Here is a 22,500-nt window from a genome sequence, read left to right as displayed (position 1 = left end):
TGAGAGAAGAGGAGAGAGAGAGAGAGAGAGAGAGAGAGAGAGAGAGAGAGAGCAAGAGAGAGATACCCTAGTGAGTAATACTGAGGTGATTTCATCTGATTCCCTTAGCCTTTTCCTTTGCACGTTTGGCCATTTTGCATCCTATTTCTCTCTCTCTCTCTCTCTCTCTCTCTCTCTCTCTCTCTCTCTCTCTCTCTCTTTCTCTCTCCCTTTCTTTCTCTATTTTTCTTCTGGTGTTTCCAGCCTCTGGCTTTTCATAAATGAGTTGCATTGTGCCCTTCATCTGCAGCTTTGAGAAATGACAATATCTTTAAGAGCTGAAAAGTAAAGTACAAACTGTTGCTCTCACGGGTACTGGGAACAGCTTCTTATAGCTTGGGGCCAGAGACACACACACACACACACACACACACACGTACACACACAAACACATTCACAATTCAACACTGGCACACACTCCTCTGTCCCAGCTTTCTGAACTCTTTTAAAACTGTGCGATGAAAGGCAGATTCCTTTCTTGTGTCAAGATTTATCCTCTTTTCTCGATGTTTATCTGTGTGTATGTGTGTGTGTGTGTGTGTGTGTGTGTGTGTGTGTATGGATAGATAGATTTATTGGGCTCAAATTGTGAAAGAGTGGTTCAGAGAGTATAAAGAGTCATTTTCACATATGAATTGGCCACCACAGAGTCCTGCCATTAACCCCATTGGATGTCTTTGGGATGTGCTGGAGAAGACTTTATGAAGTGGTTCGACTCTCCTATCGTCAACAAGATCTCGGCCAAAAATTAATGCAACTCTGGGCAGAAATAAATGTTGTGACGTTGCATAAGGTTATCGAAACAATGCCACAGCGAATGTGCACCATACTCAAAGCTAAAAGCGGTCCAATGAAATATTAGAGTGTGTGACTTTTTTTTTTTTGGCCTGGCAGTGTATATATATACATTTTTTCTCCTTTTATCCTTCCTTTTTTGAGCTCTCTTTGTGGTAAGGTCAGGTACTGTGTTTGTGTGTGTCGAGAGTTTCTCTGAGTTTAAGGTTAATTAAAGCCAAAATAAATATCACATTCTGAAAACACATAACCCTGATACAGTTATGTGGAGTCAGTCAGTACCAACACTATCACTAAGCTATTACTAAAGGCCAGTGGTGGCCCTATTAAGAGTTAATAAATGTCATTCCTTCATTCATTTGTTTATTCATTCGTTCATTCCCCTCTGATTGAAAATCTCCTTTACATTTATTATTCTTTTTCTTTACATACAGAAAGTATCACTAACCTAAATCTAATGAATCATTTTAGACACCTACACATTTTTTTTTTATCTGACAGTCAGTCTGGCTAACATTAAATTCTATTATCTGTTAAGACTAAGGGAGATGACGGGGAGTAGGATCTCTAATGAAGAGGAACAGTGAGGAAGCATCAGTTAAACACTGTTGTTGCCCTCAGAACATAACAGACACTATTATGCTAAAGCACAGAGCTACGGCTGTTCACTGTCATCCTTTAATGTGGGACGTCAAGGGAGGCAGTGCATAGGAGGCTCTTTTTCCTGCCCTAATTGTCTGGGATGTTTCGGGCTGATTACATATTCGTACTCTAACATCCTGACCTCTATCTGCTGAAAAGAAAACTTGTTCTGAACATTTCTCTACTGTCTTTAAGTAATTTAGCAGTTCATGGTGCGTAACCTGTTCAGTAGCCTACAGAGGAACATGACAAGACACAGAGGCTTATGCTAACATCTTATTAGCATGAACCATCAAAGTAACATAACGTCAGGTGAACGTAACACCAGTAATGAAAAGATGTGGTGGGGGGTGGGGGTGGGGGTGGAGGTGGGGGTGTGAGGATGAGCTTTGGAGACTTTACCACAAACCAAGATGTCCCTCAACTATTTAGTTCTTGTGAAGTCATGGCTCTGTACTGACTGCTTTCTGAAATCTTAACTAAGATGTCCTAGTTAAGTTTACACAGTTCCGTTTCACCAGTTTTGAAATCCTGTTTTAAAGATTTCCTTTTTTCCCCCTGATTTTAGCAGGCAAACTGAAATATCATATGTCATTGAAAACGAAAAGCTAGGTTCTCAGACTAGCCATACAGGTACCACTGTAATAATGTGTGTATGTGTGTGTGTGTATGAGTGATTGTGACAGGGTGAGCAGCTATGGCAAATTGTATCTCTCCTTATCTGTCTTTCTCTCCATTTTTCTTATGTTGCAGTGTGGAGATTTCTCCTCTTTTCCTCTCAAAGTTGTCTTCCTCCTTTTCTCAGGGGATTCGTTACGGAATGACGGAGGATGTGAGATAATGGCAAAGTAATGAATTGCTTAACTAATCTATATCTACACTGCACTTCAAATCCATGTCCAAGGCACAGACGCAACACATAAACACACACAGAGGGACAGAGAGAGAGAGAGAGAGAGAGAGAGCGTTCCCTTCATTTCTATTAATGCCGACATGGCTCTGCAGTTATTATAGTTATGGGGTACACAATGATTCAGTGGAATGCACATAGGATGAGTGCCTGTGAATATGTGTGTGGGTATGTCTGTGTGTGTGTGTGTGTGTGTGTGTGCACGCATCCATGTATGTGTGTCTACATAACTAACATAACATTCCATTACTACTGCTGCTAACCTGGCAATTAGGCAGCATTCTTCCAATTATTTGTTAGTTATAAGAATGTTGCCGATAACTTGGATCATTGTATAAGGCAACATCTACTAACACTGGATGTAATCCCAGAGGCCACTGTGTGGTTATGCCGTAGAATTTAACATATTGTGTGGAGTAAATAAAGTGGAATAGTTCTGTGCCACTAAATGTATTTCTTGAAGACCATCATTCCTGACTGCATATTTTTCAACCAGTTGATAACCTGCAAAAGTTTTGTAAATGGGTGCAGACCAGGGGTTTTCAATCAGTTGTTCACAAACCTCTAAAGGTTCATGGTGGCACTATAGGAGGTTTGTGAGACTGTGGTGGAAATGTCACCATCAAATATAATTCACTTTGTTAAAATTTCAAGGGGGTGCTTGAGGAAAGTGATTTGGGATAAATGGGTTCAGCTGAGAAAAAAGGTTGGGAAGCCCTGCTGTAGACCCTTGCAATTTCAGGATTTATATTTAGCTTTCACAGCATGAGATATGATAAACACATTTGAACCATTTCAAATATACACATTTAAAAAATATACACATTTAAAAAATGAAATAAAATCTTTATATCTGTCAGTTTAGATTGGTCACTAACATCTGTACAGGAAAGTCTCTCTTTACTGTGTAATTGAACTTAAAAGCTCTTGTCATTTCCTCACAGTCAGTAATGTTAACTTGGATTTTTTTTTAGTATCACAATCGATTATAATAAGATGGTTATACAGTGTCTTCCAGAGGAGGATGGGCTCTCCTTTCTGAGTAAGTCACAATGGCTAATGTAGTTCTCTCATACTCATCCCATACTTACAGTTCCTTTCTCCTGGTCCTATAGAATCTCTCCCAAAGACACTTCACACTTCACAAGACTGAAGGGACTTGGTGTAATTACAAGAGCAAAACAACAACAACAGCAACAGCAAAAAGACAGACAGGCATGTTATGCAACCATCTCACACAATAAATCATCTTTAAAAAAAGAAAAAAGGAAAGAAAGGAAAAAAAAAGAAAGGGAAAGAAAAGAAAAGAATTGTTTAAGAGAATGACTGAATCCACTTCTGTGTATCAAAAGAACAGCATCGTCTCTTTTCCTGCTAACAGAGAACGGTCTGCAAAGCGTTTACATCAACAACATCTCTTACAATGAAAGTCTATTTAGACCTTCAACAAAAGATGCTTCAAAGGCCTTCTGCAAAGGAATTCAGGATTTCTCTTACTTATGTACACAAAAAGTAATTAAAGCAAATCACATTCAATGCAGCATTATTCAGTTACACATTCTCAAGGTCTGCCCTCATTCTTTGCTGGTTCGAGTGAGAGAGAGAGAGAGAGAGAGAGAGAGAGAGAGAGAGAGAGAGAGAGAGAGAGAGGCAGAGATTAGTTCTCTTTCCCTGATGAGAGGGGCGAGTGACTTCATTAATTTGGCTCTGACTGATGAGGAGTTGGGAGGCACTGTTTGATGCATGCTAAATGGTATACAGCTTCAGATGCTAGCACTGCCTGACTTGGAACAATATTAACTTTCAAAGACTTACAAAGGAAGGTCTTTTGAGGTCTTGTGAGGTCCAACCCCTTTCAAAATTAGAAATGGCGTATGATACATAGTCTCATGCGAGAACATCAATCTCATTAGTGCAATGGCTCATTGTAACTGTAGAGCAAAATGCTGTCTGCACTGCGTGCCCGGCAGGGGGCGGACTTTAGCACTGGCAATGAAGGATAGATTAGCTTAAAGGTGAGCTATGCATCCATATGTTGTAATCTATTATTTGCACTGGATTGAACAAACAAAAATGTAAAAAAAAAAAAAAAAAACAATAAAAAAAAACCCTCTAATAACATAGATTATGACAGTCTATTGACCCATCAACATGTATCATTATATCATCCGACCATCATAATATTCAAGCATATCCAAGCATAAGCAACAAACTTCCTATGATACCTGTTTTGTAGAGTACGAATTATAATGGACTGTTTTTTGAACATATAATAATAATAATAATAATAATAATAATAATAATAATAATGCATACCTTAAAATCTGCCCTTGCATGAATTGGGAGCCAATGAAGGGAAGCCACGACAGGGGTAATGTGATCAAACTTCTTCGTTCTGGTCAGAATTCCAGCAGCAGCATTCTGGACCAGCTGAAGACTATTGGTACTAGAGGCAGGCAGGCCAGAGTAAAGAACATTGCAGTAATCGAGGCGAGACGTGACGAATGCGTGAACAATGGTTTCTGCATCAGCCATACTTAGAAAGGGCCTAATTTTAGCAATGTTACGGAGGTGATAAAAAATGCAGTTTTGGTTGTGTTCTTGATATGAGTGACTAGCGAGAGACTAGAGTCAAAAATCACACCAAGGTTTTTAGCTGAAGAGTTTTGAGAGATGATGCAGTTGTCAAAATATATGCAATAAGTGTTTTTCTGGCCCTCTTCCTCACAAAAGCCTCTGCAATGTCAACAATATCTTGCCTTTCTCATTAGAATTTCCTCAACTACCATCAGTGAAAGAGAGCTCACATGACCTTGGTTCATCTCTTTCAAGTTCAGCGTTTATTCACACCATTTATGAGAATGACAGCTCTTTTTCACAATTTTTGACCCATTAGGTCAGAAAACGTATAAGGTTACAAAGACATGGGAGAATGGGGATCACGGGCGTGATTCATAACACTGGAGTTCAATCAACGTTAGCAAGCCGATAAACTGCATTATTATTCTTCCACAGAGCTGGTGAATGTAAAAGCGTGGTATTTCTTAAAGCACAGAGGCCTTCATGTGCATTTCGGTTTTTGTTAAAGTAGGCCACAATAATGTCTTTTCACAATTTGCTAACATTGCTTTCTTCGCACACAACAACTGTTAGCAGATATTGCTTTCAAGCACTCTGATGTTAGAGAGTGGCTGGCAGATGCTGATCTTACAGTGATTGTTGTTATTAAAAGCCTTTGATGTGTAGATGCATGTAGATGATGTGAATCACACTGAGTCTTCAGTGACTGATTGTTTTACACACACACACACACACACACACACACATATATATATATATATATATATTCATTGTTTTTGTTTTTTAATTTAACAATTTACAATTTACAACAATTGACAATCATACACGTGCCCAGGGACAAGTGTCTGAAAGGCCTGTTCCATAGTCCATCTATGCCACCAAGATCCTGGGATGCTGGAGGTAAGAGATCCCCAGAAACCACTACGGCTAATCCTTCAGTAATCCTCCTTTACAGACTCTGCATCACAGCATACATAAGGATTGATAGACACATAAGGAGATATCTCATCTTTATCTGTTTCTACACAATCCCTCTATTTCTCTCTCCTTCTCTCTCTCTCTCCCTCCCTCACTTCTACTGGCCAGAGGTTTTAGTGAACAGGCAGATTAAGTGGGCTCTGGCTGATGCCATCCACCTAATGAGAAACAGATGCTGACCAGATGAAGGGCTAAGACCCAAACATCCAGCTTGACCAGGACATGAGGGATGGGGGTAGAGGGGTGTGGAGGGGGGGGGGGGGGGGGGGGGGACACAGCAATGCGAACATGTGCCATGGTGCACTGGCATGTCTGTACCTCTGTTTACACCACACCATTGCCAACAGACCGGCGGTAGGATGCGCAAAAGAGGGGAACCAATCAGAAGGGTCAACAGAAAGGTTCAGCCAATCCAAGTTCTGACGAGTTCTGCTGAGCATGAGATGGCCTAAATTGAGAGGCTGAAAGTCTGAAATGAGGCTGATTGGGAGAATTGGGTTGGCGGAGGGCGGTTTGAGGACGAGACAGTGGTAGTCAGACATTGTGTTTTCTGTACCAAGTGGGTCAGATTTTCATCTGATTCTTCAGGTCAACATCTGTCAAAATAGGGTGATGGCAAGTGGGTAGAAACTTAGAGCATCTGTAAAAACAGATTTATGTGTACCGATGTAACCACGCTACATCATGAGAATTTCTCCTTTTGCGGGTCTTTAGGAGAAACAAAGGGAGAAATTTTCTCATTACCAAATAATTTCTGAAAAAAAGGCCAAGGAACAAAACACACTCACTACAACTTCTGCCACTCTACTGTGATGTTACTTTGCTGTCTGTTTCATTTTTTTGAGAGCTACAGTTTATCTAGTGTCTACATGCAAGGAATTCTGTGAATGGCCTTTCTGAAACCAAACACAGCATTCTCCTGGAGTTTAACATGTAAACTTTTCCACATATCATGTTATTAATATTCTGTGGCAATAACAGAAATACCCCCTGACCTGTGCCATCAATGACAAAAATATGGACAAGCCCTGAAAAAACACTGCAGACTACGCTCTTATAACTTTAAACGCATGTTTACATAAAGATTACATGTTGTACTGACTGATTGAATAGATAATTTATGAGATCGTGGGGGTGTATATACTTACTAACTTCACCTCACTCTCTCTTTTGCTCTTTCTCGCTAAGTGACGCTCTTGACAAAAGAGTTTTGCCAGTCTCTGTTTCCCTCTCTGAAATGTATTATCGTACATAACAGTGCATCACCATTAACACTTTGAGGGGTCACAAGTTTGTACGAGTTTGTTTGTTCATTGGTTGGATTGTTTGGTCATTCTTTTTTTTATCTGGTGTTATGTCTGGTTGATTAACTGTGGTAATGATGTCTCAAATAAAACAACTGGGGATCGATTCAAAGCCTTATCATTTGAGTCTTTGACTGTCTTATGCTAATGTGATTTTCTGTGACAGTTTAATGCTACAGTGTTCAGCCTCTGTGTGAAGGTGATGAGAAAGATCCATTGGATGACTATGTTGTCATAGTGCCGCATGCTGACTCAAGCCTTCCTGTGACCTCAGGAGATTTCAGTTCTTCTACAGAGACTCAAACATGCGATTAGATGAAGCCCGCGCCGACCCAATTCAATCTGTGGAGGCTGCTGAGTGGAGAGAGAAAGAGAGAGAGAGAGAAAGTGAGAGATAACTCTCTTCTATTTTCCCCTCAGGGCCCATGCCCTGGCCTTTCAGGAGAAAACAGCCCACTGTTATGACTCCCAACAACCAGAGAGTTGTTCTAAAAACATCTTTATCAAAATAAAGTGCCCAGATTTAACACGCTGTCGGACTGGAGTGGGCATAAACCTGGTGAGGATACTTTCTGTGTGCATGCGTGTGGCATGCGTGTGTGTGTGTGTGTGTGTGTGTGTGTGTGTCTGTTAGAGTATTCAGAGTGGGATATTGTACCTAAGTGATGATTTGGTGTGTATTGTCTCCACATTGTTGCAGCATTATTTGCTTGATTAAATGACTGACTTCTTATATGTGTCGGTATCTTGCTCTCAAGAATGTAATATAAACCTGTGCAAAGTTTTGAACTTGATTCTGCATGGTAAATGACAGCATTTGCCCCAGGTATTTTAATATGATAGCAGAATTAAAGAAATAATAGACTTTGATCTGAGTTATAAGTATTAGCTGTGTTCATTATCACAGTGTAATATCAGCAGCACCAAGCTGGGCTGGTACTCTACCACCACTGAGAATTAAACGACTGTATCGGTAATTAGATTAGGTCTCTTAAACGTTTTATGAACATTCCTGAAACAACCTCCTCTGTGCTAGAGTTAATGAGGGAGAGGCAGAATGAATATGCTGACCAGCAGAGAGAAAGAGAAAGAGAGTGAAAGACAGAGAGAGTGAGCAGAGAGAGAGAGAGAGCTAGAGAGCGGTTTCCGGGTATGAAATATTGCATACATCAAGCATTCTGAGTTTGATGTATGTGTGTTTGTGTGTGTGTATATATGTGTGTGTGTGTGTGTGTCTGTGTGTGTGTGTTAATACAAATGTCCAAAGAGACACTGACCCAAAGGTGTGGCAGGGTTGGGAGAGTGTCTAATTATCTGAGCTTGACTCTCCTTACACACATACAGACACAGACACACACACACACACACACACACACAGTTAGCATAGAGAGGATGCCTAAGTTTCGATCTTCTACATTAATACAGGAAATGGTGCTGGGCAGACAGGAAGTGACCCTATCTGTAATTATCACAGTCAGTGTGGTCCATTCAATAGCTTACACAAAAGCTCTTTTACATTCACTCATACTATAGAACTACCACACAACCATCCAACAAAGACACCCTCACACACACACACACACATGCGCACATGAACAGCTTCTTATAGCTTTGGACAACAGACACACACATGCACACATACACACACGCACACACACACACACACACAAATATATGTATACAAACACACACACCAGTGGAACTAACAGCTCAAGAACTGTGCAGAGCAAATCAATACATCACCAGACTGACCAAAAGAGCACTGACATCAGAAAATCGTAGCAAAACACTGTGACGCTGGTCTCCCCACAGAATAATCCACTTCAAGACTCTTCATACAATACCATAAGTGAAGAACTATCAACAGAAAACAAGCTTCAATGCAGTTACTCCAATTGCTTTATCACAAACATGCCAACATCACAATGCTACAGTAGCACACTGTTCAGTCAATTCTGGTGAGAACATGTTGGAACCATTTTAATGCAGAGACACACATAAGAGATAGCACAATAGTCCAAGCCAGGAGGAGTAATCACACAAGGTCTCAGCATTCTTGTCCGTCAGCTCGAGAGACTGGAACATCACTTCGTAAGAGTGTTAAAGAGCATCGCAAATTGGAAGCATTTTACCTCCTTTTGCCAACACGGGTGAAATCTTCACGTAAATTGTTCTGCTTGGATTATTCCTGGTCTGCAACAGTGATGTTCATTTGACTGTGAATGACTGACACTCAAACCGAGGTAAATCGTAATCGGGGCAGTACATCCACATTAGTATCCTATTCTAATACTCTAGAGAATCACTCTGAACTATATCTGAATGGATCTATTAACTATATTTTACAAAGAAAAAAAAGGTGAAAGGAAAGGAACATTGTATAGTCTTACAACTCCTCTTCCTGCTACTGGTCTCTTCAAATCATTTACATGTTTTGGCCTTTCTCATCTGCTGCGTCTCCAGTGGCTCTATGTAGTATACCAGATAGGCTTTTCAGATGGAGGAACCCATTTGATCACATATTCATACATATGACATGTTGCGAGTACTAGAGGAAAAAAAGAGAGATATTAACCATGCGGTTTGATTTACAGCTTCTTAGGCTAGTGGAAGGAACATCAATTGAGTCCTTTCGTTAATTTTTTTTTTTTTTGGCCATCCTTTTAAACTTATTTATCTTACTTTCTCCGAAGGACGACTCATATGTCATTGAAATGACACAGTAGATCATGACATTTTTTTTCTCCTCCCCCTCTCCTCTCTCTCTCTCTCTCTCTCTCTCTCTCTTTCCCGCTTTATGTTGAGACTCTGAGAGGAGAGAATCTGAAGATATAAACGTGTTTTGGCCATATTGACAGATTTACTGTTTGTGCTTCATTCAGTGTTTCCAACAGTAAAACATCTGAGAACATGTTTCACACTCCTCCCAGATGTGCCTGGATAGCTCTATTATCCACACTATCTGAGCCATGTAAAAAAACAAACAAACAAAATTATAAATATATATATGTGTGTGTGTGTGTGTGTGTGTGTGTGTGTGTGTGTGTGTGTGTGTGTGTGTGTGTGTATGCAAAAAAGAAAGTGTTGCAGTCTGAAAAGAGATGTCGCCATGTTGAACCATGATGGTGAGCGTCCATTAGCAGGTTGAATGGGATGATAGGCAGGACTCTGCTATCTGTCTAAGAATACAGGTACATATCTCCACCATATGTCAGGACATACCACACAATCACACACACAACACAACACAACACAACACAACACAACACAGCACAACACAACAAAACACAATACAACACAACACACTCAATGGCCATTTGGTGAACCAGCAAAAGAAAAAGAATGTTAATCACAATGCAAAGACATGACAGAGCAGGTTCCTGCTGGAACAAACTAACACATCCCACCACATCCTTCATCTGAGCATCTTGTTTCTGTGCCTAATTGTGTTATAAAACTGAGTGGGAGTGACTGACAAGCACCAAGGTTAGTGGCTTTCTAATAAACAATTAGGACTGCAATCAAGTGCTGAGCATTACACGAGAAGAGAGATTGTTGAATTGGCTACGAAGATAATTGATTGAATTGAAGTGATATTTATTACAACATGTGCTCCATCTAAAGCAAATCATATTAAATGACAGAACACCTGGTGATGCCTTTGCTGGGGCCGAACTGACCCGAGACATAGTGTGTAGGGCTCTTTGTAAAGTGTGTTTTCCAAATGCATTCTCTAGTTAACCAGGCGGATAATTACAACAACAGCCTGCTACCCTGAATACCCTGCTTTGTTCTTTGTGAGTGTGTGTGTGTGTGTGTGTTTGGTGGGGGTGGGCGGCCAGAGAGATGGATATTTTCTTTAAATGGAAAAGCAGTGCGTTCAGTTCATTTGTGTAATATTATGCTATTATTTATATTTCTCTTTTTCGGCAGAGTGCCTTAATGAATTGGCACCAAATGAAAGGGGAACATTTTCTCCCCATCTTACCATTTCTATCTGCAGGGCTGGGAGCCAATCACAAATGGCTTGACTGTGGTGTAAGGCCATTACTACTGTGCTAGGGTGTGAATGAGAGATGGTATATTAATGACACTAAGACTACAGGGTCTGCATGTGTGACACTTGTGTGGATGACCTCAAGGCGATGGCGTTCAAGAGGTCTCGGCTCTCCCTCACTCTAACACCACGAGTTGGAATGAAAACATTCAACAGGACCTAATGATGTGCATGTTTAGTGGTACAGCAAAATGAACTAATGATATGAGATAATCTAATGGGATGGCGTTAAGTGGGGTGGGGGGGGGGGGGGGGGGGGGGGTTGAAGGGAGAATGTTCTAGAGATGGAGGGAAGATACCAACTATTGAGACAGCCAGAGAGATTACAGTTTCTGGAGAGGAAGAAAGAGAGACAAAAAGAGATGATGAGGAAAGCCCTGTGCTGGTGTTTACAGAGTGTGTTTCTGTCCTCAGGGTGCCTCTGACAACCACTTTACTTTGGGACTCTGAGGAAGGTCTGGGCTTCATCAAACAGAAATCATCTGCATGAATCACTTTAATGCTTCAGCTGAAGAGGAAGAGTGTGAGCTGTCCTGATCATTTCAAGGTATTTTGCCTGGTAATCAAAAACTTCTTGTGTACTCTCTCTCTCTCTCTCCCCCTCTGTGTGTGTGTGTGTGTGTGTGTGTGTGTGTGTGTGTGAGAGAGAGAGAGAGAGAGAGAACGATTTACTTGTCTTATACACACTTTGGCCTTTCCTCATTGACTTCACATCAAAATCCATAAATATCTGAAACATTCATTTAATTACTGGTCGGGCTCCGAGCAAACGTTCTATGAGCTGCAATCGGCACTCTATAATCATTTCTGGCTTTCATGTAATTCGCAAACGCTGGCAAACGCCAGTTTGCATGCTGTTTTTTGTCATGTGATATTTTTCATCTGTAATTACGAGAAGGCAAATGTTCAGGTCAGCCTGGTATCCTTAAGCGTACATACTAGAGAGCATACCCACTTAATGATTTGTACTTTTATCCTGTTGCCCCTTGGCGCACAACAAATTGTGATCTGAAATAGAACTGCCGAAGTTGAGGTGAACCTTCTGAAGTAACCTACGCTTGAGGAACCGCTCATTAGCATAATAAATAAATCCTGAAATGTTGTCTGTACACAACAACTAACACCTCTTACGGTCCGTACTGACCGTAAGAGGTATCCAGATTTAACACAACCACAGATTGTATGAGGATAACACGATCGTGAGATAGTGAAAACACAGTTTACGTTGTTGCAAGATATTTTAGCGAACACAGTTTCCCTCCTAATCGGTTGTCTTTTCACTTTAAACACACCTTCACTCAATTTGCGCGAGTTTCAAGAACTAAGCAGATTTTAAATTTAAGCCATCAATCACAAGTAGCTGATGGGATCCGAGTCAGCTCTATAGTTCGTTTTTGATAGATAATTTTTTGTCTCTACCGTTAACACCACCAAATGAAATAAATAGCTTGCGCCTGTATATTACTGACACGTGTATTTAAACCTGGACCGTTAAATTAAGCTGCTTGTCACCTCTGCAGCTTACACGTTTTCTTCTGTTGTATGATAATTAGGCAATGTAGACTATTATCTCGATGATTTGTCGTAATACCATGGTAACAAATGTACTTGCTATTAAATTTTAGTGTACTATAGGCTAAACCAGTGAGGTGAGTTACTAAAATCAGAATGATTTGATTTGATAAAATCTTTGATTGTGTGCAGAATATTTGATTTCTAGTTAAAATCAAGCAATTCGGACATAAAATTCCCAAATGTTTTCCGTCTGTGTCTATTACTAAGCCAAATTCACAAGTCTACAGACTCAGTGTTTTGTCTCTGCGGCATAAACTAAAAGGAAACTCATTCCCTTTCAGTTGCTTCAGATACTGATTCTTCCGTATGTAGATTATGTGTGGTCTAATCACCCTTGGAACACTTTAATGTCACCTTCTCTCTACTTTTAAATGAATTACGCACAAAATAATCCTCGGAAATAAGGACATCCGCTCTAATAAACTGCATTCAAAGTATTAAAACCCCTTCTTTTACACCATCATAACTCCCAAACATGCATTTCTTTTCCATAGGATTTAAACCAGCTATTTGGCTGACAACAATCCGGAAGTGTTTTTGAAGGTGTATTCTAATTCCTTCACCAACTCGAGTTATCGTTCGTGCTAAGAAATAGCCTACTATTACTATTATTATTTCCGAGCGTTCCCTTGGCAACCTGTTGACGCGAGAACAGAAATTAATGCGACTTAGTTTAAAGTATGCGATGTCGTCACTCATCAAAATCAGTTAGTCTGAAAGATGAATGGAATGGGCAGGTGATCAGTCTGACTACTCTTAATTAGAACTTGTTATTTTTTCCAAAGTTTCACCGCTCGAGGCTCCGAGTGTACACGCTGAGTACATTAATGAGTGCAACACATTCAGGTAATTTTGCTCTCTACTTTTGTGGCCACTTCTCCCTACTGTTTCCCTTTTGCCACTGCGCCAATTGAATTAGTCACAAAGCTACACTGTATGAGGAGTCTGTGACTGCCTTTGACAGCCCTCGATTCGGCTGGCTCTACCATATGACGGCTGAAATCCTCTGGCATGGCTCTAATTATTTTAAGGCTTCAGAGTTTGATGTATTCGCTTTGAATAACGCCGACCGCGCAAAGTCCAATCACACGAACATAGGGAGCAAAGCAAACACACGCTGCGCGTCGGGAGGGATGAGTTCTGTAGACATGCTTTTCCTTCAGCTCAATCCTTCTTCTGCATGTTAAGACCAGGGCTTTTTTCTTCCTTATCGCTCCCTCAGCCTCCCTCGCTCCTTCAAATCTCTCTAAATCCCCCACTACCTACAGGCTACAGGCCGCATCTGCTAACGTGCTAAGGCTACACGCCATTCAACAAAGGTCTCCTAGCAACCGCTTCCATTCCGTCTCCTGAAAAGAGGTTTTAGGTAGAGCTGCGTGATGGGTGTATGAAGTGTGTGTGAATAATGAGCAGGATGAGGGATAATTTAATCGCTGTTGCTTGCTTTGTGTGTGTGTACGCGCGCACGTGTGTGTTTGTGTATGTGTGCCTGGAATGCGTTTGACTCCTTATCCGCTCTGCGTCACAGTGACTGTTCATCTACAGCAAAAAAGCAGAGAAAAAGCAGCCTGCTTTTCCGACTATGAAAACTTCCCCTTTTCTCTGAAAATGCTCTGAGTTGACATTAGGCTGAAATATTTTTTCAGGATATCAGTTACATGAAATTCCAATCGAAACAGCAACCTCAAATATGTGAGTGTGTTTGTGCGTGTGTGTATGTGTATTTGTGTTTGTCCAGATACAAAGGGAACAGAACTTGTAAGATAAGCTGTGGTAGGGTCAAAGGTTTGAGGAGGTTTCCCTGTGAACTTCTGGTGAATTAGGTAATGGGGTTTTCAGGGTGTAGGAGAATGAGGAGACTGAAGGTTAGGTAGGTTCAGACACTTCCTGTGAGACAGTACAGAACTGAAGGGAGTGTCTGATTTATAAATCCCTCTCTGGTGTCTGAACCAGGCCCTAGCCTCCCAAACAAGTATCTGCACATAATTCCCCCCTCTTGTGTGTTTTTTTTTCCAATTCAAAAGTTTGTATGATTGTGTATGTGTGTGTGTGTGTGTGCGCGTGTGCGTACTGCTTACGCCTTTGGCCATTGCCATGATGAATACATCCTCTCTGGTTCTGTTTCTATGACAGTTTCCAGAGCTTTCTACACCATTCCTGACAGCACTGTGAAGCACTGGCAAAAAAGCAGGTTTCTTCTGGGCATTCCTCGACATCCCAGGGGAATGAAATCCATCTTTGCCATGACTGATAAAGAAGGAGCAGGAGAGATAGAAAGACATTGTTTCTACATCACAAATCAAATAAGTTCAAGATATTCGTACCTTAGACGATTTTTCAGAGCACGAGTTTATGTATAAAGTCCTGATGCTTTCAGATTTTGGCCGTAAAATGGCCATTAACATTTTACTGAATAAGCACCACTGTTCAAAAGAGGCTTTTTCTCAAGTACTCCCCTCCCAAAGTTGGTGAGGATTCCTGGCAGTAAAGATAAGATTGTTGATACAAACTGATAGTACATAAAAATCACTCCTCAAAATTCTTGGTCAGGCTAACCACAAACTACAGGAACATAGACTGTCATAACAATGTCTTGAGTGATTTCAACTTCCAATGACCTGCAAGAGATCCAAAATGTGTTCCCACTGTGTATAATACAGAATAATAGTGTAGGATCACTAAATATAATACTGCCAATTCTTAGCAGTGAAATGGAAATTTTAATATTTTAATTTAGGAGGAGGATATGTTTTAATTCCTGAGTGTAGAGTTTGTCTGAATGGTTTTGAATGTTTTTATATCTATGGTTTCAAGCAGGACTACAATACTAATTTCTTTTCTTTTTTTAATTTATAGTATTCTCATTATAAGAACACCTTGGATGAATAATAAATATTTATCTGAGTGGTTATAAGATGTGGTCCATAATGAAGCTTTTGTTGTGAGGAGTTTTAAACAGTCATTAGGTTTATGCATGACTGTGAGTAGATATGAATGTGGTTACTTAAAATGGCAGCTCTTCAAATGCAGCCTCTCTGTCAGAACTGTCATATCAAATCAGCAGAGTGACAGGCAACCTGTCTGCTCTTTCTCATGACAACGGCATCGTCATCATCATCATCATCATCATCATCATCATCATCATCATCATCATCAACTCTCACCCCACGGCTGCATCTGGCTTCCTGCTGTCAGATTCACTCTTCCATACACATATTTGTTTTTATACCATAGAGGTATTCCCACTGTCTTCAGTTTAAAGGCCATAGCCAAATAAATACTAGATACTTTATTCTTTTAATAATAACAACAAAAGACACATCTTCCTCCCCCTACCCTCACTTGTTAGATATTTATTTATCTTCATGTGGGCATTTTGGTCCACTCAATATAACACCCACAAACCCACAGAAACAGGGAGAGACGGAGAGGGTGATAACACCATTTTACGTTTTCAGCTAGTGTATTGTGGAATTTATGGGTGCAAACCTGATCTTAGGATATGAAGTAACACACACCAAGAGCTAAAGACCAGCAAGTGATAGCCATAGAATATGCCCCCCCCCCCCTCTCTCTCTCACACACACGCACACAGTTTTGTATTACAATACACAGCACTATTTAGTGTAAGTCTCAGCACTGATCAAGGGCAAAAGATTAACTGCTGCTCTGTTCCACAAGAAAAAGAGATTGTTAGGGAAATGAACTGGGAATCTTATAATCAAGGACTCTCTAACAGGTGTACGATGTAGAGGTGATGACTTCATTAGACTCACACACAGACACACACACACACACACAACTCCCTACAAGAGACAGAATGTACAAGGGTTATTCTGTACCCACAATGCACCGCTGACACCGCGGTCCATCAAAGGCAAGCTTGAAAAAGCGCTTGAGGCTCCAGAAGCTGAAAAGAACAATTACCACTTCTATCACTCCTTCCACCCCATATTAGCATTCATTCTAGATATGATTTAGTACAAAGACAAGCCGTTTTTCCCTCATTTTCTCTCCCTTTCTTCTTGCCCCTTTCTTTTCCTCTCCGCTCTGTCGCTTTTCTAAGCAGCAGTGGGTTAATGCAGTAACATTTGTATTCTCCTCTAGAGTTCTACATAGAGAGAAAGAGACACGAGAGATCGAATCTGCGGTGAGGGTCAAGTCTGCCTCTCTCCCGCTCTCTCTCTCTCTCTCTGTCTCTCTCTCTCTCTCTCTCTCTCTCTCTCTCTCTCTCTCCCTCTCTCTCTCCCTCTCCTCTTCCCTTTCTCTGTCTCTCTCCTGTGCAGCTTTGAAAAGATAAAGACTCTAATTGCATTTGCATATCATACAGGAGAAGAGCAGCTATGGGGTTATGACACGGACTCACGTGACTATAACGGCTACAAAGAAAGGGAAAAGGCATTGCCGTTGGACTCTTTTAAGTTCTCTTCTGCACTCCAAAAGCTTCCTTTATTTTCAGTCACTATAGGCAGAGAGTGAGAGAGACAAAACACTGTAACGGGGTATGACTAGCAGCCCTTGGAATTTTCAGTTAATGTTTGCCACTTGTGCATACAAGAAACGGAGGACCACTTGAATGGAGTGGAAAATTGAAGGATAAACATTTGATTGTTGCTCTAGGGCCTAGCTCCTTAATAGGGCTCACACTCTCAGTTTTACACATGCGCACACACTCACACACACACACACAAAATACAAACATGTATTTTGCCTTCACTTGTGCAGTCTATATTTTGTTCCTTACTATCTCATTTATTTCTTTGTTTTGGTTTTTTTTTAATTTCCCTTTTCATTTCTCATCTGTCTGACTTCTGCTCTCTCTCTCTCTCCCACTTTCTCTCATGTTTGAAGTCACAGTTGATGATGTTGCAAGTGTGTGGGGTTCCTACATGTTTACTTTCATTGCAAAATTCGGTCCAGCCTGTGACTCATTTGTATTGGAGCAGAAATGTCAACACTTGGAATTTGTTGGGTCTAATTTGGGTCAGGACACCATGGTGTGTTTGGGTTTGTAGTCTCTTTTTGCCCCAGGCAACTCAAATACATACAAGATAAATAATCTCTGAATTCGATATCCAATTTTTACAGTTTAAGCCTCTTATGGAAATAAACGGAGCTGCTCATGTGCAGAGGCCTCATAGCAGATTTAATTAGCCAGACTTTGCCAAAGAATATGTGCAGTATTTGCTTCCAATTACATAGAAGAAGGCTTCATTTTTCAGAAAATGAGGTTATGTTGATTTTTTTTTTTTTTCAGAAGATGGAGTCTCATGTCTTTATGATTTGTGTTCAGTCAACACACATGTTTTCAAAGCCCACCCTGTGATTGAATCACATAACCAGTTTGTAAAACTCACTTTTCAGCTTTTCAGTGTAAAACAAAAGAAAATCAGAGTAGTTTCAGACATTCAAACTTTTTGTGTGTGTGTGTGCATGTGTGTGTGTGTGTGTGCATGCGTGCATGTTGGCTCTCCCAATCTGTGCCTACAGCGAGTGCGAGTTTGTGGGCGTGTCTGTTTATGTGTGTTCTTCAGAGAGTTCACAGTAGAGAATATCTCATCTGTAAAATTCTACAAATCTCATCTAACAATGAATGATTAATGCTTTTAAGACTGTTGCATGTTTTATGCATGACATATTCTGTGCATGTAAGCCAGCAGTGACAGCAGTGATAAAAAAGCCTTTTTTAAAGAGAATTCATCTGAACGGTACACCTGATTAAAGCACTGCTAGACAGTACAGAAGTGTGTCACACATCTGGGATTCTCTGGCCAAATCCTAGCTCTGATATATTTGTTAACTGTGGAACACAATTGGCTGTGATTCCTTGAGTGGGAGTGTCAACCAGGGTCACTCTGTGTCTTTGCTTGATATCCACCGGTGTTCAGGTAGCACTCGCTTCAGTTGCGGAAGTCGCTGTGTAAATACTGTTCCTCTCCAAGTGTGTTATGTTGTTTGACCGTGCCGATGGAATTCCGAGTGTAAATACACGCAGTGGATTAACATGTGATGGAGGAAGTGCACAGTAGCCTCAATCACCTTGATTGAGATGATTGCTGTAGAAGAGGGATTTGTGAGAGATTATGGGTGATTGGGCATTTCACACCGCAGAGTATAAAAGATCACCAATCAGACTTACTGTTTGTAAGTGTGTGTTTTTGTGTGGGTGTGTGTTTCGTTTTTTTTTACCTCAGGCTTACTGCACCGTACTCTTTACAGAGACTTTAGTCTCTGACTTGCCATTGAAAGACTTATGAGTAATGTGAATATTAGACTGCGTATTATAATATAACAGATCACCAGAGAGCTGGCTGTAAAGCTACAGTTGGTGAGTTGGCCAGTAGACATTGCTCTCAGCAGTTCTAATTTAGGTCCACTGAAACCTCTTGCCATGTGGGCTGTGTTGAGGGTGCTCAGAATAAACAGAAATGGAGACCTGACAGTTGTACTCTGTGCGTGTGAGTGTGTGTGTGTGTGTTCCTGTGTTCTTGTGTTTAGAATCCCCATAGTGGAAAGAAGAAAAGCAGCAGTTAGTTGCCTAAACTCAAATCCATCCATCCATATCCCAGTCAGTGGAGCACTCAGAGAGATAAACCTCTGAGAACAACACACACAAGCACACACACACACACAGACATGCGCGCGAATGCACATGCGTGTGCACACACACGCATGCGCGCACACACACACACTTACAGTTGCTAAAATAGACATAAATAACTGCCTTTTAGACACACACGCACACACACACATACATGCGCGCACACACACACACACAAAAGATATTGGCAGATGAAGGCTGAGGGTGTAATGGTGCATTGCAGGTGTAGCTTCAACAGCCCATTTGTCAGGAGAGGCATTCAATTAGAGATGAGAGACTGAGAGACCCGTTGAAAGAGAGAGAGAGAGAGGCTGATCCTTCTGTCCTCACAATTTTCAGATGTCATACTATCAACTCTCTCTCTCTCTCTCTCTCTCTCTCTCCTTCCTGTATCCAAAATTCACCTCATTCTTCATTTTGGTCATGTCACTAAAAACACTGTTCTGTTTTTTTTTCTGTCCTAGTTTTTTGTTGTTGTTGTGGTTGTTGTTGTTGTTCATTAAGCAGGCTGTGGATAAGGTCTGAATGGTGGCAGCTGTGTATAACTCCATGCCTTGAGTATGATTCAGGTTTTCTTTTATTTGGTCTTTTCAAGAACCAACTGTAGGTTCCTCCCACCAGCACTACTCAAATACCACTCACTCCTTCCTCCCATCTCTCTCCCGCTCTCCGCTCCTCACACTCGCTCTGTGTGTGTGTGTGTGTGTGTGTGTGTGTGTATGTCTGTGCGTATGTCGATGTGTTTGTCTGTGTGTGTATGTGTGTGCATGTGTGTGACTCAACAGGATGAAGGGGATAAAGCTGAATGTATGAGTGATGTACAGCTGTGTGCGTGTGTGTGAGAGAGAGAGAGAGAGAGAGCGATGAGACGTCCTGCTGAGACAAGCTGAGAGAGATATGCACTGTCATTATACCCAGGAAAGAATGAGAAACGTTCGACACATTTACAAAAAGGAAACATTTGACTTTTGCCAAAGCTTTCCCGCTCTCCAGGGCAGAAAAAGTTTCTTTGAGAAACATAATTACAAACTCAAGTGAAGAAAATTTTATTTATTTATTTATTAAACTTTTTATTTGAAACTATTTACCAACTATTTATCAGTCAGAAAGTTTGACTTGACTCATCCTCTGTTTGACTTTTACCCTCTGTCTCTCGCAATCCCACACACACACACACACACACACGTCCACACACATACACACAAGCACACACACGCTCCCTTTTTCCACTCTGTAAGTGAAAGCTCTAGAAGAATAGATAGAATTTTGCTAATCGGCCACTTTGTCACTGTCAACTGTATTAATCCAAAACAAACACTCAGACAAAACAATGCACCAGAGGAGAGAATTATCTCCCAGTAATCACCACCATGGGTTTGTTTGTACATCTCTCTCACTCTCACTCACACACACACTCTCGCTTTCACTTTCCCTGTTGAGTTCTTTTATAATGACTGCTAAGCTCAGTATGTCAATTCATAGTGACAGAGGAAAAGTTCTCACCATGTGAGAACAATGGCCAAGGGCGTTTCTAGGGTTGATTTGATAACATTAAAGCTGTCGAGAATTCCATTGCTACAGGTCCCCAGTTATCAACATTTATATTCACGTGTGAATTCAGTTTGATTGAGTGGAGCTTGAGCCTCATACTGGAGACTGAGCCACTACAGAAACATGTACACATGCATGCACTCATGCATACGTGCGTGCGCTCGGACACACACACACACACACACACAAACACAACTGTTCACAGTTAGTTGTTGCCTTATACCATCTCTGTCCATCTCACTTTCTGTTTTCTCTAATATCTCCTAACACTTCTGTCTCTCTCTCTCTCTCTCTCTCTCTCTCTCTCAAACACACACACACACACACACACTCACACTGACACCAGTGTGTGAGTACTTTGAGTGTCAGGGTCCTGATCATAAATAATACACTCCCGTGGCCTGCAGATCTCTGATATATTACCCTGACCCTTAAGACCCTGAGTGTGTGTGTGTGTCTCTGTATGTGTGCGTGTGTGTGTGTGTATGTGTGCGCGCGCGAGTGTGTGTGTGAGAGCGTGTGTGTCTGATGTATTAGCCACGGCTGTCAGAATGAAAGACAGCTTATGTTACGGTATGGAGGCGGGGCCTGAGGGGAGGTGATGGATATCTGCTCTCCGCAGGTTATAAGGAATGAGTGATCTGCCGTCATCCATCACTGGGGAAAACGAGAAGAAAAAGAGGAGTGAGGGGAGTGTTTCTGGCGCGTGGTCCCAGTGGCCAGGCCTGGGCAGGAGTAAATCAAACAGACCTTATTTTCCTGATTGCCTCTGTGACAAGACAAAGAGGCAACACTCAACAGCGTCGGTTAGCGGGTGCATGGCCAGCCAATCAGAGAGCAGAAACAGCTGTGCCCCCCAAAAAACGTAAATCTAATCAATTCAGTCCAGCCTTCTGCTACCACAGATAGCTGACAATTTTTAATGTTCATGTGGCCAGATACAGACAGAAAGAAAGACAGATACTGGTGGGCGTATTTAACATATACTGGCCTTCAGTTACATATTTGTCCAGTGTACCAACACATTCATCAGAAGACTTAAAAAACTCTGCCCACACCGAAGAAGTTTGCAGTTTCTGACAATGGCCTCTGCTTCTGTCTCCAAGTCCAGTAGTGGAACCGTATGTTCTGTAGTGAGTTGGGCATGTGTAGTCAGAGTTTCTGTATATATATATATATATATATATGTACCCTAAACTCACGGGACTTGCAGTGAAAGTCAGTCTTCTGACATCTTGAACCCTGTTATCACAGCCTGTGTAGTTTTTTCTGTTTGTTCTTTGCGATGATTCAGAAGGCAGCACATGATCACACTATTCCTAGGATGTGCTGTTGATATGAAAAGGCCTGAGGGAGTTGAATATGATGGTCTGTATCTTCACAGCTCGAAAAATCCATGGTAATGCAAATGCCCCAGTGGACTGCTGTTTTGGTGCGCGGGTTTAGTTTGTTTTCTTTTTTTTTTCTT

This window comes from Chanos chanos, chromosome 1, assembly GCF_902362185.1.
Source record: "Chanos chanos chromosome 1, fChaCha1.1, whole genome shotgun sequence".
Classification (NCBI taxonomy): Eukaryota; Metazoa; Chordata; class Actinopteri; order Gonorynchiformes; family Chanidae; genus Chanos; species Chanos chanos.
This window is presented reverse-complemented; position numbering follows the sequence as displayed.